This window comes from Colletes latitarsis, chromosome 4, assembly GCF_051014445.1.
Source record: "Colletes latitarsis isolate SP2378_abdomen chromosome 4, iyColLati1, whole genome shotgun sequence".
Lineage (NCBI taxonomy): Eukaryota > Metazoa > Arthropoda > Insecta > Hymenoptera > Colletidae > Colletes > Colletes latitarsis.
Window position 1 is genome coordinate 31,823,882 of NC_135137.1, and position 13,934 is coordinate 31,837,815.

Here is a 13,934-nt window from a genome sequence, read left to right on the forward strand (position 1 = left end):
TTGTTACATTTTCGAACAATAGTGCGTTAATTAACTTTTAAGGGATTCAAACAATGTGTTGTTTCAGTTTGACTTTCGATGAAAAATCTGAATTTTACGTTATCAATTCTTCTTATATTGTGCATTCTATGTAATACTTTACGTTTATTATATTTTAGAACGATAATTTGTTATTTTACTTTTAACAGAATTAAGATTAAGATAATTTCAATTCGACTTTCTGGGAGTTAAAAAAAACTATATACTACCTAAATAAAAAAAAACCATAGAAAACATAATGTCGGTAGTTGAACCGTTTCTGAGGTATGAACATTTTGATATGTTAACACAGTGTTTATTTTGAATATTTTTATTTAATTCCCACATACATACAGCTCCTTCGTCCCCCTAATTTTAATCCTTTAAACTTTTTTTGTGGGGGTAAATTACTTAAAAGAATTATGTGACTGAATCCAGCATGCCCGTCAAATAATTCGACAGGGTCGTGAAATTTTCGAGATAGTTCACGACTTTGTAAGAAGAAGATGCCAAGCATGTATAGAAATGGAAGTAGGACATGTGGAACACCTTCTGTAAAAGCCAGCAAGCGAATCATGTTAACATACAAAATGATTTATATTTCAGAAACGATTGAACTTTCGACCTATAAGGTTTATTTGCTCGATATAGTATCTACTATCTATTCTATAAATATCAAACGATTTTTTTGACACACTGTGTAAACAAAAATTCCTGGAAAAATTTTTAACTGTAAAAAGTAGAAATGAATATTATGATTCTTTTATTTCTTGAATGTAGTCGAAAATACGTGGGTAGTCATGTCGATTTTATTTTTTATTTGTATATCGATACATCGAACTGGCTGCATCACTGGTGAAATTTCAGAATTTCCTTTGAAAAATACGTTTTTAATGCTTGACAGTGCAGAAGAAGTTTATGAAAAAAATCTTGTTTTTTTTAACCTACAAAAAGTGTGCCCACTCAATCCTTTAATCCTCCGAAAAAACACAGTGTATATCATTTTCCTTTTATCTTCTGTTTAATATTTAACGTTTGATAAATTTTTGAAATAAAAATTTCTTTAAAGTGCCAAAGAATCGTCGACTTATTTCAGTTTTCCTTTTTAAAAGAAGCTAAATCGCTCGATAAATTTTCTATCCGTAGAAAAAGCAGTCCACTTCATGTCTATATCGTGTATTCTATACTTTCTATTTGTTGTATTTTCGAACAAAAATTTTTCGTTTTACTCAATACACGCGATACACTGATTAATAACGATAATAAAATTATATTACTTTCGATATTTCCCGAATGGATCAGTTTTGCTCGAGTTTGTGTGTTTATCCATTTTATTACACAACTTAGTTGATATAATTTTGGCACAACTTTCTTTCAACTGAACATTTGCTTAATCTAACATTCGTACGAAAAATGATTTATTGCCATTATAAATTTTTTTTCTGTCTCAATTGTTAAACCATGGGTTTATCTGTGTTTGTAGGTAATTTTTCTTTAGACGCGTAAATTCAATTGTGTAGCCATGAGCGATAAAATTAAGGTGCTTTCGGTATATACGACGAAGGGAAGATTTCATTTGGTTCACACATTCGCTTCATACTTTATTATTCAACTCACATATGCGCGGTAAAGTTCGACCGATAATCAAATTGCGCATGGTTCATGTGTGGCTCTTTTTATTTTTCGTCTCCCTGTTTCATTCATTCGCCTCCTTCGACGTGTTCCTTTCTCTCGTCTCTTTCTTCCAGGAGCAACCACCTGTAACCCCCCCGGAGACAGACGTTCGTTTCAAACACCCTCCCTTTCTATCTTTCCTCAACCACCCCTTAAACTTAGCCTTGGCGGCCTTTTTCGCTCTTCATCTGATCGACTCGATCGCCAATCGTGCTAGACGATCCGTCAAAGAACGACGCGACGAAAGCTTACACTTTATCACTGCGATCGTCAAATCCACCGATCGAACAATAAAAATCATCTCGATAAACTTGCCACTGTATATAAAAAAAAAATCTTGCTTCAAACGAAAACAAATCGAATTTGATAGGAAACTACGACAGCTGTCAATTTTATAAAGATGTTATATCATTGGAAATTTAATTCATTAAAATATTATAATATAAAATACAGTTGTCTACATATGTTATTGCAGTTTAATGGATCTAGAAAATCGGTCGATCTAGAATTTTATTTTTAGAAAATCGCCATTTTATTACACTTCATCTTATATTATTTTAGTTCAACTGATAGCCACGTTTATATAAATTAAACAAAAACTTGGATCGATTAATTGAGATTACTAAAAAGAGCTAATCTGTTGCCTATGAGGCAGAAATTTTGAAATACAATTCATAGAATATTGAAGAAAATTACATGACATTTTGCTTGTGATTATTTGAAATATAAAAAACATATCCCAACAAAATATAATTTTTTGGTAAATAATTACAATAAAATAATCAATTCTTCGTTGGTCAATTAAAGATATAATCATTATTGCACTGTCTAGAACACACTAAGTACCCTAAGACGAAATAGATAAATTACTTTGTTACATTAAAAATTGCTTGCTCAATATTTCGTTGTATATATTTATTTTATAACCACAAAGTGAATTAAAGGAACAGATGGTTTACTTACACAATTATTAACAATCGTTAATATTGCTATACCCTTGTAATGCAATCAAATTACTTGATACATGTAAAGCACATGTAACATAGGATGAAAAATATGGATGTAACAAGACTTTCTAATATAATAAAATATTTTACTTGTTTTACTTAAAACGTTTTGGATACTTTTGAAAGTGAAATAATAATTATCAGTTTTTAATACTCGCAACGAACACCTAGAAAATTACCATATAGCCTAGCTAAAGATCAAAGAAAGATCCTGAAATAAAATAATTTTGTATATAAAAGAATGAATATCTTTCACTTTGTAGAAACTTTTACTTAAATTTTGTGAGTTATCTTTCGTGTATTTTAGCGAACCTTTCCTACATAAAATACATCAATCTTTCATGGCGATCCATCAGAAAAGCTCGTGATGGGTTTTCGTGTTTGTAACATGTTTATTTGTTACCATGTATCTTTGTTATCGTTTTCTTCTGCCATCATGTTCTCGGAATAAAATAAGATACTCGTCTGATTTTTCCCCAGGCGTTAAGGATTAATGAATTTTTCGCGTCGAAATTTTCTTCTTCTTGAAATTTTGTACATCGCGATAGATAATGTGAACAATTTCGAAAAAGATACTAAACAATCCTCAAACTGAAACGAGAATTAAATAACATCGGTTTACTTACTTAACTATCTCGTATTGCACAAACACATTCAAATCTCAGATAGAAAATTATTAACGAAAGAAATCTTACATGTATTTGGACAAGCATATTCTGCTCCGACAGGTAATAAAAGCATGAATTGCAACTAAACAAAACTAGAATTTTTCAATCGACAGGGGATGTTCTCCTGTTCAAAGATTGTTTGTTCGATATTTGATCAAATTACTATTCAAACACTGCTTAGAGTTCTAGTTTGATTTTTCGTTGAATTTTTCCGAAACAATCTCGTTAGATAACACTATCAGTATTTCACTTCGTTATTTATTACATATTTCTATCTGACAATTACTTAAATTTGTTGATCAATGCAGAGTTATGAAGATATTATTACAAAACTTAGAAATGAATACGCGTGCCCGGTTTGTTCGTATTTATTTTCAGAAGACTAGAAAGTGGCGAAAAGCGAAATTACATTTAAAATTAAAATTCATGAAATAATATAAGCAGACATAAACGATGCTTCGAAAGTTTCTTCCGACGAAACTTTTTTAAAACTTTGGTCGATATTACGATGCACGTGTTTCGTTCACGTGACTTGCCAAAACCATTCTACTAAACTTTTCTTGATTGACATTCCTATTAAGCGTTTCAAAGCTTCAAAATATATATACGATATACAAAATGTATATACGAGCACCTGCGTTCGAAACAAAGACTACGATATTTCCGTTTCCTCTTGGTTTTCGGCCAGCTTGTGCCACGGTGCGCGTTAAATCGAGAGAAAAATCCGATAAAACTCGCAATAAAAAGTGCTTGATTCAGCATGCATATCGAAATTGAAAAACTCTGACCTAGTACATCGATACGTTATGCGTGTGAGTCTTTAGTAAACGATAAAATTGTGAAACAAGAAACGCATTCCTCCGCGTGATGCATTTATAACAACGAGCCCAACTTTAATTATCTATATTATTTCATCTAATTGAGACGTTCTTCAAAGTTGATTAAATTAACGAAGCTTCCCTCAATTTGAACAATGTATCTATTACGTTCGAGACTCTATTAACGATGTTCCGTTCATGAAAATATTATATTACTTTAAACTTTGTTATAATTGAATTAAAAAAGTGAATGATACATATGTATTATTGTAATGTGTACGTAATATGTTCCTCATATTTTTGGTAGCTGAGAATCGAAAACCTACAATCGTTTTGATAAATGCAGACGAGTCAAAAAAAGCATAAAGGGCACAGTATTTAGATTAAATAGTTTTGCAGTTTAATTTGAAAATAATTAATTTTCTACGAACATTATACATTTGTAATTATATTTTAAACCACTATAGCCAATTAGTTACGAACTAATTTAAATAATAACAGTAATCGAAATAAAGCGGTCGTTATTGAAGATCACAACATTATTGGTTGATAATAATGTAGATATCTTCATATTCTATTATATTTTATAGTTATCGATACACGAGCAAAGTGGGAACTTCCATCACAGACGAGGTATACGAGTAAACCTTTCACCACCGACGAGGTATACGAGTAGACCTATCACCTAATGTATTTTTTCGGCCCGATTCTCTGGGGCTCTAGAGCCCCATTACCATTTCCGTGTCACTCGCAACGTTACCAACAGATTTCGAAATGAACAAAAGAGGAAGTGAGACAGAAAATAAAATTTCAGAAATTGTATTATTTTTTAACGAAATGAAAGCTGTTCGGACCATAATTGGGCATTAATCGATTAATTTCATTGGAATAATCAATCGATTAAGGTTATTTAAAAATTTCAAGATTATTAAAATATCTAAGAATATATCTCATTGATACGTACACCGCAAATCTTCTATTTTTTATTTTAAATTGTAATACATCATTTATTTAAAAAATAACTCGGCAAAAACGTATTTGCGACTCGAAATCAGTATTATCAAACCGCGTATCGGGGGCCCCAGGAACTCCTCATTCCACTTTTGCACACTATGCCCAATTGCGTATACGTGAGCTAGTAAAGTTTCGGAAGAGACGAGAAGAACAGACTGATACTCACTTTCCTTCTCGCTCTTGCATCGTTGACGTCGCTTACATTTCTCGAAAGCAGGCCTAGCATTGCCAATCGCCACACGTTCGAATCGTCAGTAAACGGCAAAAGCCATCGTGACTGACAGACCTTACATTTCTCGAAATCGGACCTGAACGCTTTTTGAAGATTTATTGACTTTCCATGCGAAGCGATCATGCACTATATACAGGGTGTTTGGCCACTCCTGGGAAAAATTTTAATAGAGGTTTCTAGAGGCCAAAATAAGACGAAAATCAAGAATACCAATTTGTTAATGGAGGCTTCGTTAAAAAGTTATTAACAATTAAATTCAAAAATTTCAAATCGTTCTGGAAAAATTATTTTCGGCTGTGGGGGTCAATTACAATCATTTTTGGTGAATACACATGTCTTCGATATCCTATCCACTTTCGAGAAAAAAAATCGGATAGGTGCTGAAATTTTTCGGCGAAAGAAAGACTTTTGAATTGTCTTGGAAAAATTATTTTTAGTTGCAGGGGTCAATTGCAAGCATTTTTGGTCAACAGACATACCCCCGAAATCCTACTCAGTTTCGAGAAAAAAATTCCTTAACGAAAATCTAATTTCTGACTAGAAATGTCTGCCCGAATTTTCATGCGAATCTTTAAAACGTCATAACTTCTGAACGGATTGGACGATTTTAATGTTTAAAAAAGCAAACTACGGGTATTTTGATGGAGAATATGTACAAATCGCAAAAATATTCGAAAAGTTGGTTCTTGACCCCGCAAAATGAGAAAAACCCCATAAAAATGGTCCAATTTTCAAACAGCCATAACTCCTACAATTGTGAATATATTTCAATGAAACTTTTTTCTGAAATAGAGCTCATGGATACCTACAAAAAAGTATTAGACAACTTTTCTGTAGGGCGTCAAACAAAAATACTAAAAATGAAAAAGGAATTTTTAAGAAAAATCGATAGGGGGTAGGTGCCTAAATTTTTCGACGAAAAAAAAAAATTTCAAATCGTTCTGAAAAAATTATTGTCGGTTCCGGGGGTCAATTGCAATCATTTTTAGTGAATACACATACCCCCGAAATCTTGCGCATTTTTGAGAAAACAATTCAGTACTGTCGGAACTTTAAATGTTAATAACTGTTTAACGAAGCCTTCATCAATAAATTGATATTCTTGATTTTCGTCTTATTTTGGCCTCTAGAATCCACCATTAAAATTTTTCACAGGGGTGGCCGAACACCCTGTATACATATAAAGTTGTATAGCTTTCGCCGTATACCTACTTTTTAATCATATGGGAAAATTTTAAAATATAAAAAAATGTAAGAATACTGTAGAATTTTTGCAATGGAGAATTATTGAAGGAAAATGAATTGATTATATCCATATGTATATATCGGACACATCCCTCGCAAACACGCTGCAAACAATGAGAAGAAAAATGCCAATCTGTCTTTTTTAAAAACCCTGCAATTGATCTTTGGCTTGCAACTCGTCCTCTTTATTTAGCAATTATTATAAACGTAGACTCATTAAAATTCGTAGAAGTAACAAAGTCATAGTCATTTAAAGGGAAGAGTACCCAGCGGTTAATAATCATATCAGAAATTTTAAATGCGTTTTTCTTGAAACCATTTTTTTGAAACTGGCTGACATAATATCACAAATTCAAATTGATTAATGGATTTGAAATTTATAGAAACATGCCTGTAAATATAAATTAATTGGAAATAAAACAAGTTAATCTACATTCAAAGAAGAAAGGCTTGATGATGAATGGAGAAGACTGAAGATGATTTTTCAAGTGTTTGAAATAAATTGTACATAAAACAGTTAACTACAATTTATCCCTATCTTCTGCAATATAGAAAAATTTTATATTGTATATTTAATTTTTATTTTGATTTTAATTTCAAGCTTTAGCCTTTGGGTGACTACGTGGGGCAAACAAAACACGCATGCTGTTGCTAGGGGTCGTGTCTTTTTATTTCATACAGAACCTTACAACTCTCTCCGTTATCCAACTAACGCGTTTCGCGTTTTCGATCGCCTCGCTCGCGTTTCTGGAAAACAAAAACCGATCTCCTATTTCGGGGGAACGTCCATGCGTCGCCGTCCAACCATTGTTGCCGTGGCGAAATCGACTTTTTCACCTTCGCCTTCGAAAAAGATTAAGTAAAAGAGTTTCCTTCATTGAAAGAAGAAAAATTTTCCAGTCTTTTATTTTAATATGATTGATTTTAACGAATCAGCGTTTTTTTAAATTGCTAAACAAAGAGGACAAATAGGAAAGTATTTCCAAATTTTTTCAGATTTAAAAATTTAAAATTACATTGAAATTCATTCGGTTGTTTAGATTCAATTGCATAAATAGTATAAATATATGAACGCACGTCCATAAGCATAGTAAAAAAATGTCTTTTTTTTCATAGTTAAAATATGATTAGGGAGTCTTGAAACGTGTATTTCCGTAAAAAAAAATTTTGAAATTTTGAAATTTTGAAATGTTTTTTACATTATGGTATTTTGCTTATATGCGCATACATAGGTCGGAAAGTAAAAAATGCCTGGGCAGTCGAGATTCGATATCGCATGCCAGTGATGCTAGGTCGAATTTCAGTTGTGTTCAGAGCAAGAAGGGTAGACTCACATTCGCCGCCTTTCTCGAATCCCCGAAGCTATACGAAACGCCAGAACTCATATAAAAGGTGGCTGTGCATTGTGTCTGTAAGTGGAGGGGCAGTTTCCTTTGGCCACAGGCTTGCCGTCTGATAATACTGCACTGCCAACTCACATGTATTTACGCACACGCTACAGCTTTCTGTCCATCAATACTAATTCAGTGAATAGTTTCTCAACTGACCGCCATCCATGAGAAGAGGCCGCTAAAATCACCTCCGAATTTTCAGGTCGGTATGGCAGTCAGATTCGGCCGCGAAAGTCCATAAGGTGATTGGTCTACTCGTATACCTCGTCTGTGCTTTCACCCAATGTATTTTTTCGGCCCATTTTTATGGGGTCTCGAAACCCCATTACCATTTTCGTGTCATTCGCAACGTTACCAACAGATTCAAAAATGAATTTTAATCCCTTCCATAGTCAACTCACATGTATTTACGCAAACACTACAGCTGTTTGCCTATCAATACTAATTCAGTGAATAGTTTTTCAACTGACCGCCATCCATGAGAAGAGAACGCTAAAATCACCTTCAAATTTTCAGGTCGGCATGGCAGTCAGATTGGGCCACGAAAGTCCATAAGGTGAAAAGTCCACTCGTATATGTCGTCTGTGGTGAAAGCACGGACAAGGTATACGAGTAGACCTTTCACCTAATGTATTTTTTCGGCCCGTTTCTCTGGGGCTCTAGAACCCCATTACCATCTCCATGTCACTCGCAACGTTACCAACAGATTTAGGAGTGAACACAAGAGGAAGTGAGACAGAAAATTAAATTACAGAAATTTTATTACTTTTTAACGGAATGAAAGCTGTACGGTTCATAATTGGACATTAATCGATTAATTTCATTGGAAAAAATTAATCGATTAAGATTATTTAAAAATTTCAAGATTATTAAAATACCTAAGGATGTATCTTATTGATACGTACACCGCAACTCACATGTATTTACGCATGGACAGCTTCGGGAAGTCAAGAAAGAAGGCGAATGTGAGTCTTTCTTTCTTGCTTTCGAAACAGCTGAAATCCGAGGTAAAGAATAGACCTATCGTTAGTGGGATGAACGCTATCGCTGTACCACGAGTGTCTTATAACATAAGATACACTCTTCCAAAGTGGAACAAAATGTTAAAAAGATCATGCATCAAATTGTAAGGGGATCCTCGTAAGAAGGCTTTAATCTTCGTAATGGTTTTAATGGGTCGATGATCAACAATGACTAACTTATGGTCACTAGTGGTCAACAACAGTGAGGTTGACATTAAGGTCAGCGGTCCAGTGAAGATCCAGAAATGGTCAAGAGGTGGGAACAATCGAAATAATGTTGTTTTCTAGACCAAGCGGTTCTTAACTCTTCACGTTGACACTGTCTCCCCACTCTTCGACTTCCCCACTCGAAGACTACCGCTGGACAAATTCTTCAGTACCCCTGGAGCATCCAGGGGGATCGGGTCTCGCGGGCCTAAGTTAGGCCATTCGTGGAGCGCTGACCACTGGAGGGACCAGGAGTGACCAGGAGTGACCAGGACTGACCAGAACTGATCAGAACTGACCAGAACTGACCACTACTGACCAGTGCTGACCAGTGCAGATCCGACTACTGACCACTACTGACCACTACTGACCAGTGCCGGACCGTGATGACCACTGGTAAGAACTATTTAAAATTGCTCTCCCCACTTCTATTTTGTCGTTTGATACCAATTCAACGTTATGGAACTGTCTAACGCTTTTGCTAAATTACGAATCGTTTCTTATGTTACAGCTGGACCTCTGGTGCTGCTTCCTCGGTAATGGTAACTAATGCTCAACAAGTAGTAAGTTCACTTTACTTGTTTGTATTATTATCACAAAATTGACCGGTTTAATTTATTTGTTTGGTCATAATTCGGTGTTGTATTACTGTCCGGTTTTATCTGGTTATTATGTTTTCCTCCTCTATTTCTACTTCTGACTCATTTTTTGAATTGACATAATTGTGTTGGATCATGTACCATTTTTGTTTCCATATTATTTTATGTATTTTCTTTGTATATTATTTCATGAATTTCGATGTCACTAATTAGAATAAGATTTTTATTGTTATTCTATTTCGCTAAGATATTTTGTTTGATTCTTGGGTATTTTCATTCTTTGATTTCATCGTTGGATTTTCAATACTGCGTTGGATTTTCAATCTTTGTTTCTGTTCGTCTTTGAAGTTTGTACGGTTCTTCGGACAATTTTCGTAATCATTCGCTATTTTACTTCGACTTTATACTTTCGTTACGCAAGTATAGATAGAATACTTTGTTCGTAACATGTGTAAATTTTGTACATTTCCTTAGGTAGGTCTAGCATCGAGAATCTTACAGATTCTCACTTTTAGGTACATCAGCACGACAAATTATTCCATCGCTTCGTCTAGTTTGCATGGTGGTTATTAAATTTCCTTTCGTATGTCACTAATATGTGTATCAATTTTAGTTTCAGATTATTCGCAGGGACATCGAGGGTGTACGCCACATCCGCCGAGGGGCATTTAATTCTAAGTCGGTTAGATTTAAGCTTCGTCGCGATCATTAAAATTAACGTCGAAGATTTCTTTATTGTACATATTTCCGCGTCCTACCAAGCAATTATTCAATAAGTAACTTCTCGTTTTCTCGTTCCCTCGTTCCTAGCTTCGGTCACCACTGTTTCATCGATTGAAACATGTGATCGGCCGTGTATCTGGTCCGAAAGATCTAATCGCCTGCCCTTGGTAAGCTTGATTGAGGGAAAACGGCACTTCGCTGGAAGGTGTGGAGTTTCCGTATTCTGCGGAAACGCATACCTTCCAGCGGAAGTCGACCCTGTTTCAGGTACTCTCTCTTTGTCAGACAGCCTAAGTCGGGTCCTTCGGGCTCCCGGCGGGTTGCGTTGGAGAAATGGAGACCTCGACTCGGGGTTGCAGTTATCTGTTTTCTTGTTGAGATCGAGTTAGCAAGGGCAGTAGGTTCGATCCTCGGATCCGCTGCACGGTTCAGCATCGCGTCGTGTCGCGTCGCGTCGCGTATCCCACGATTTAGCTTCATCCCTCTTTTTAACCACATAATTGCTTGGTACAACTAAATCAAGGAACTTTGTTTCCTTCTATCGTCCGAATTTTAGCTTCAACTTGACTAGACTTGAGCTTCGACGTTAATTTTAAGTACCTATTGTATGCGTCTCCCAATATTGCCAAGTAATTATTTAACAAGTAGCTTCTCCCGACTCGTTATCTCGTTTCTCGCTTCGGTCACCACTGTTTCGTCGAACGAAACATGTGATCGGCCGTCCAGTTTGTCCGAAAGATCTAGTCGCCTGCCAATGATAGATCGATTTCTAGAAATAGAAATCAATCTACCAAGGGTAGTGTTGATTCGATCCGAAGATTTGCTGCACGGTTCAGCATCGCGTCGCGTCGCGCCTCCAACAATTTAGCTTCATCCCTTTTTAAACAAAATAATTACTTGGCATGACTAATCTAGTTTCTAAGGATGTAAAAGGGAGATCGATGGAACTTGGATTCCATCTATCTCCCTTCGGGTCTCCACTCGCAGCAACCTCCTCGTGGTGAGACCTGGGTAATATTATTTAACGTTTAATTAATAATCGTATCACTCTTAGCTGGGTAATGCAATTATTAATTAAAAACTAAATAATATTAGCAAATTGGCTGCGATCCGCTTTGCATAGGTCATCATAAATATAGAGCTTCTTCGCTAGGTTAGTTTGGATTCTCATTGATTCATCAAAGATTCTAGAGTATTGTCAGAGACGAGGTATGCGAGTAGGTCTTTCACCCAATGTCTTTTTCGGCCCATTTTTATGGGGTCTCGAAACCCCATTACCATTTTCGTGTCATTCGCAACGTTACCAACAGATTCAGAAATGTATTTTAATCTCTTCCATAGTCAACTCACATGTATTTATGCACACATTACAGTTGTCAGCCCATCAATACTAATTCAGTGAATAGTTTGTCAATTGACCGCCATCCACGATAAGAGGACGCTAAAATCACCACCGAATTTTCAGGTCGGTATGGCAGTCAGATTGGGCCACGAAAGTCCATTAGGCGAAAGGTCTACTTGCATACTTCGTCTGTGCTATTACCAAATATTCGCGACATAGTCTGCAACTGTCTTCGCAGAACGGTAATAATCCGCGACAAAGTAGTTAATAACCACTAGTCTAGTATGACTAGGACGACCTCAATCCTAGCAGCCATGGAAACAAATGTTTTTGACACGCCATAGGAAGTAGGGAATAATTTCATATACACATAAGATAAGTACACAAAAATTGAAATTAAAATTAAAATTAAATTTTAAAATGCTTTTACATTTTATATTGACGGAAACACTTGTTTAAAAGATTGAGATAATTTTGAAATCAATGAATACAATCGTGAACTTAATATACACGTATATTTTTGTTAGTGGCAGACATGGCTTTGCAATGAAACAAATGATATTATTTATTAAAATTGCTAGAAAATAGAAATTCGATATTTATACCAGAATGTAATTTTTTTGTCTACAATAACTCAGTATTTAATATCAAGAAGTATAATCGACAATCGAAAATAATTATTTCGAACCGTTAAATAAAAGTTTTGATGGAAATTGTTACGAGGAACCTAAATCTATATTACAACAGTTTTCAAGTCCTGCTTGGAATTGAAATCTGATTTTTAACACAAATTTCAAAGGTTTTCTTTCGTACTTTATTTTTATTAATACATTCTCTCTTTATTTTATCATACAGATTAAAATAACGAAACGAAACATTCGATATGAAAACGATCCATACCACGCAGTATCGATCGCTGTTTGTAACACGCTGTAACGCGACGAACTCTTTCGTAATTGACAAACTACTATACGTAGGTGCATATAATTATAATTGTTATTTCTATAAACTCTTTCAGTGGTGCATCGAATATTTGTTCGAAATTTTATATAGGTACATAACTCGAAAGAATATCGGATACCTTGCGATTAACTTCATTTTTCTATTCTTCGTACAACGAACATGTAGATTGTATATTCTCAATAAATACTTGAATTTCTTAACGGTTTGAGTATCAACGCTCTGTTATACTCTCAGTTCCTATATTTCACGCTTTCAGCCGGAATTAGATGAGCGTTTTTTACGCGGTTAAACGATTGCATTATGTATACATATATTTTCGCAACATAAAAGGCACTCGTCTAACTCGAGCTTCACGATAGAAATGCAATTCCGAAATTTATAAGTCCTATCTAGGTTTTTTCTTCGCCATTATAATTGAGAATTAAGTTAGCTTCTTAGTAACTTAACCTCTGTCAACCATATATCGATGTCGTGGCAATCAACATGCATCAATAATTAAAACATTACAGTTTTAACGATTTACACCAAGTAACCATTAAACGAGTTCACGAAAAACAAGGATAATCACAATATAAAATTAACACAAGAACCATTTTTAATTGCGGACGATTAAGATTCGTCGATTTCTGTAAATCATAACAGAGTTTCGTAATCTTACAAAGCACGTCGAAAATAGTCACTATACCACACAGTTTAAATGTTTAGTATGAATAGCTTATAGTGTTATACGAATAAAAATGGTATCACATAACGTTGAAGTCTACTTTACGTAGCTACTTATAAATCTTTCATGAGCAGATATTTTAATCATCGACCCGTTCGTCGAATCTTAATTCGTCTTCTATCAAATCTTTGCTATAAATATATCGTATCAAAGTACGTCCTCTTTTTCTATTTCCATTCTGACTTCTAATTGTATCAGCTAATGTTAAGTGTTAACATCAATAAGTATAATCGAAGGAGAAAACTGAAAACCGGTATACTTAAGTTTTCAGTCTTAAAGCTGTCTGT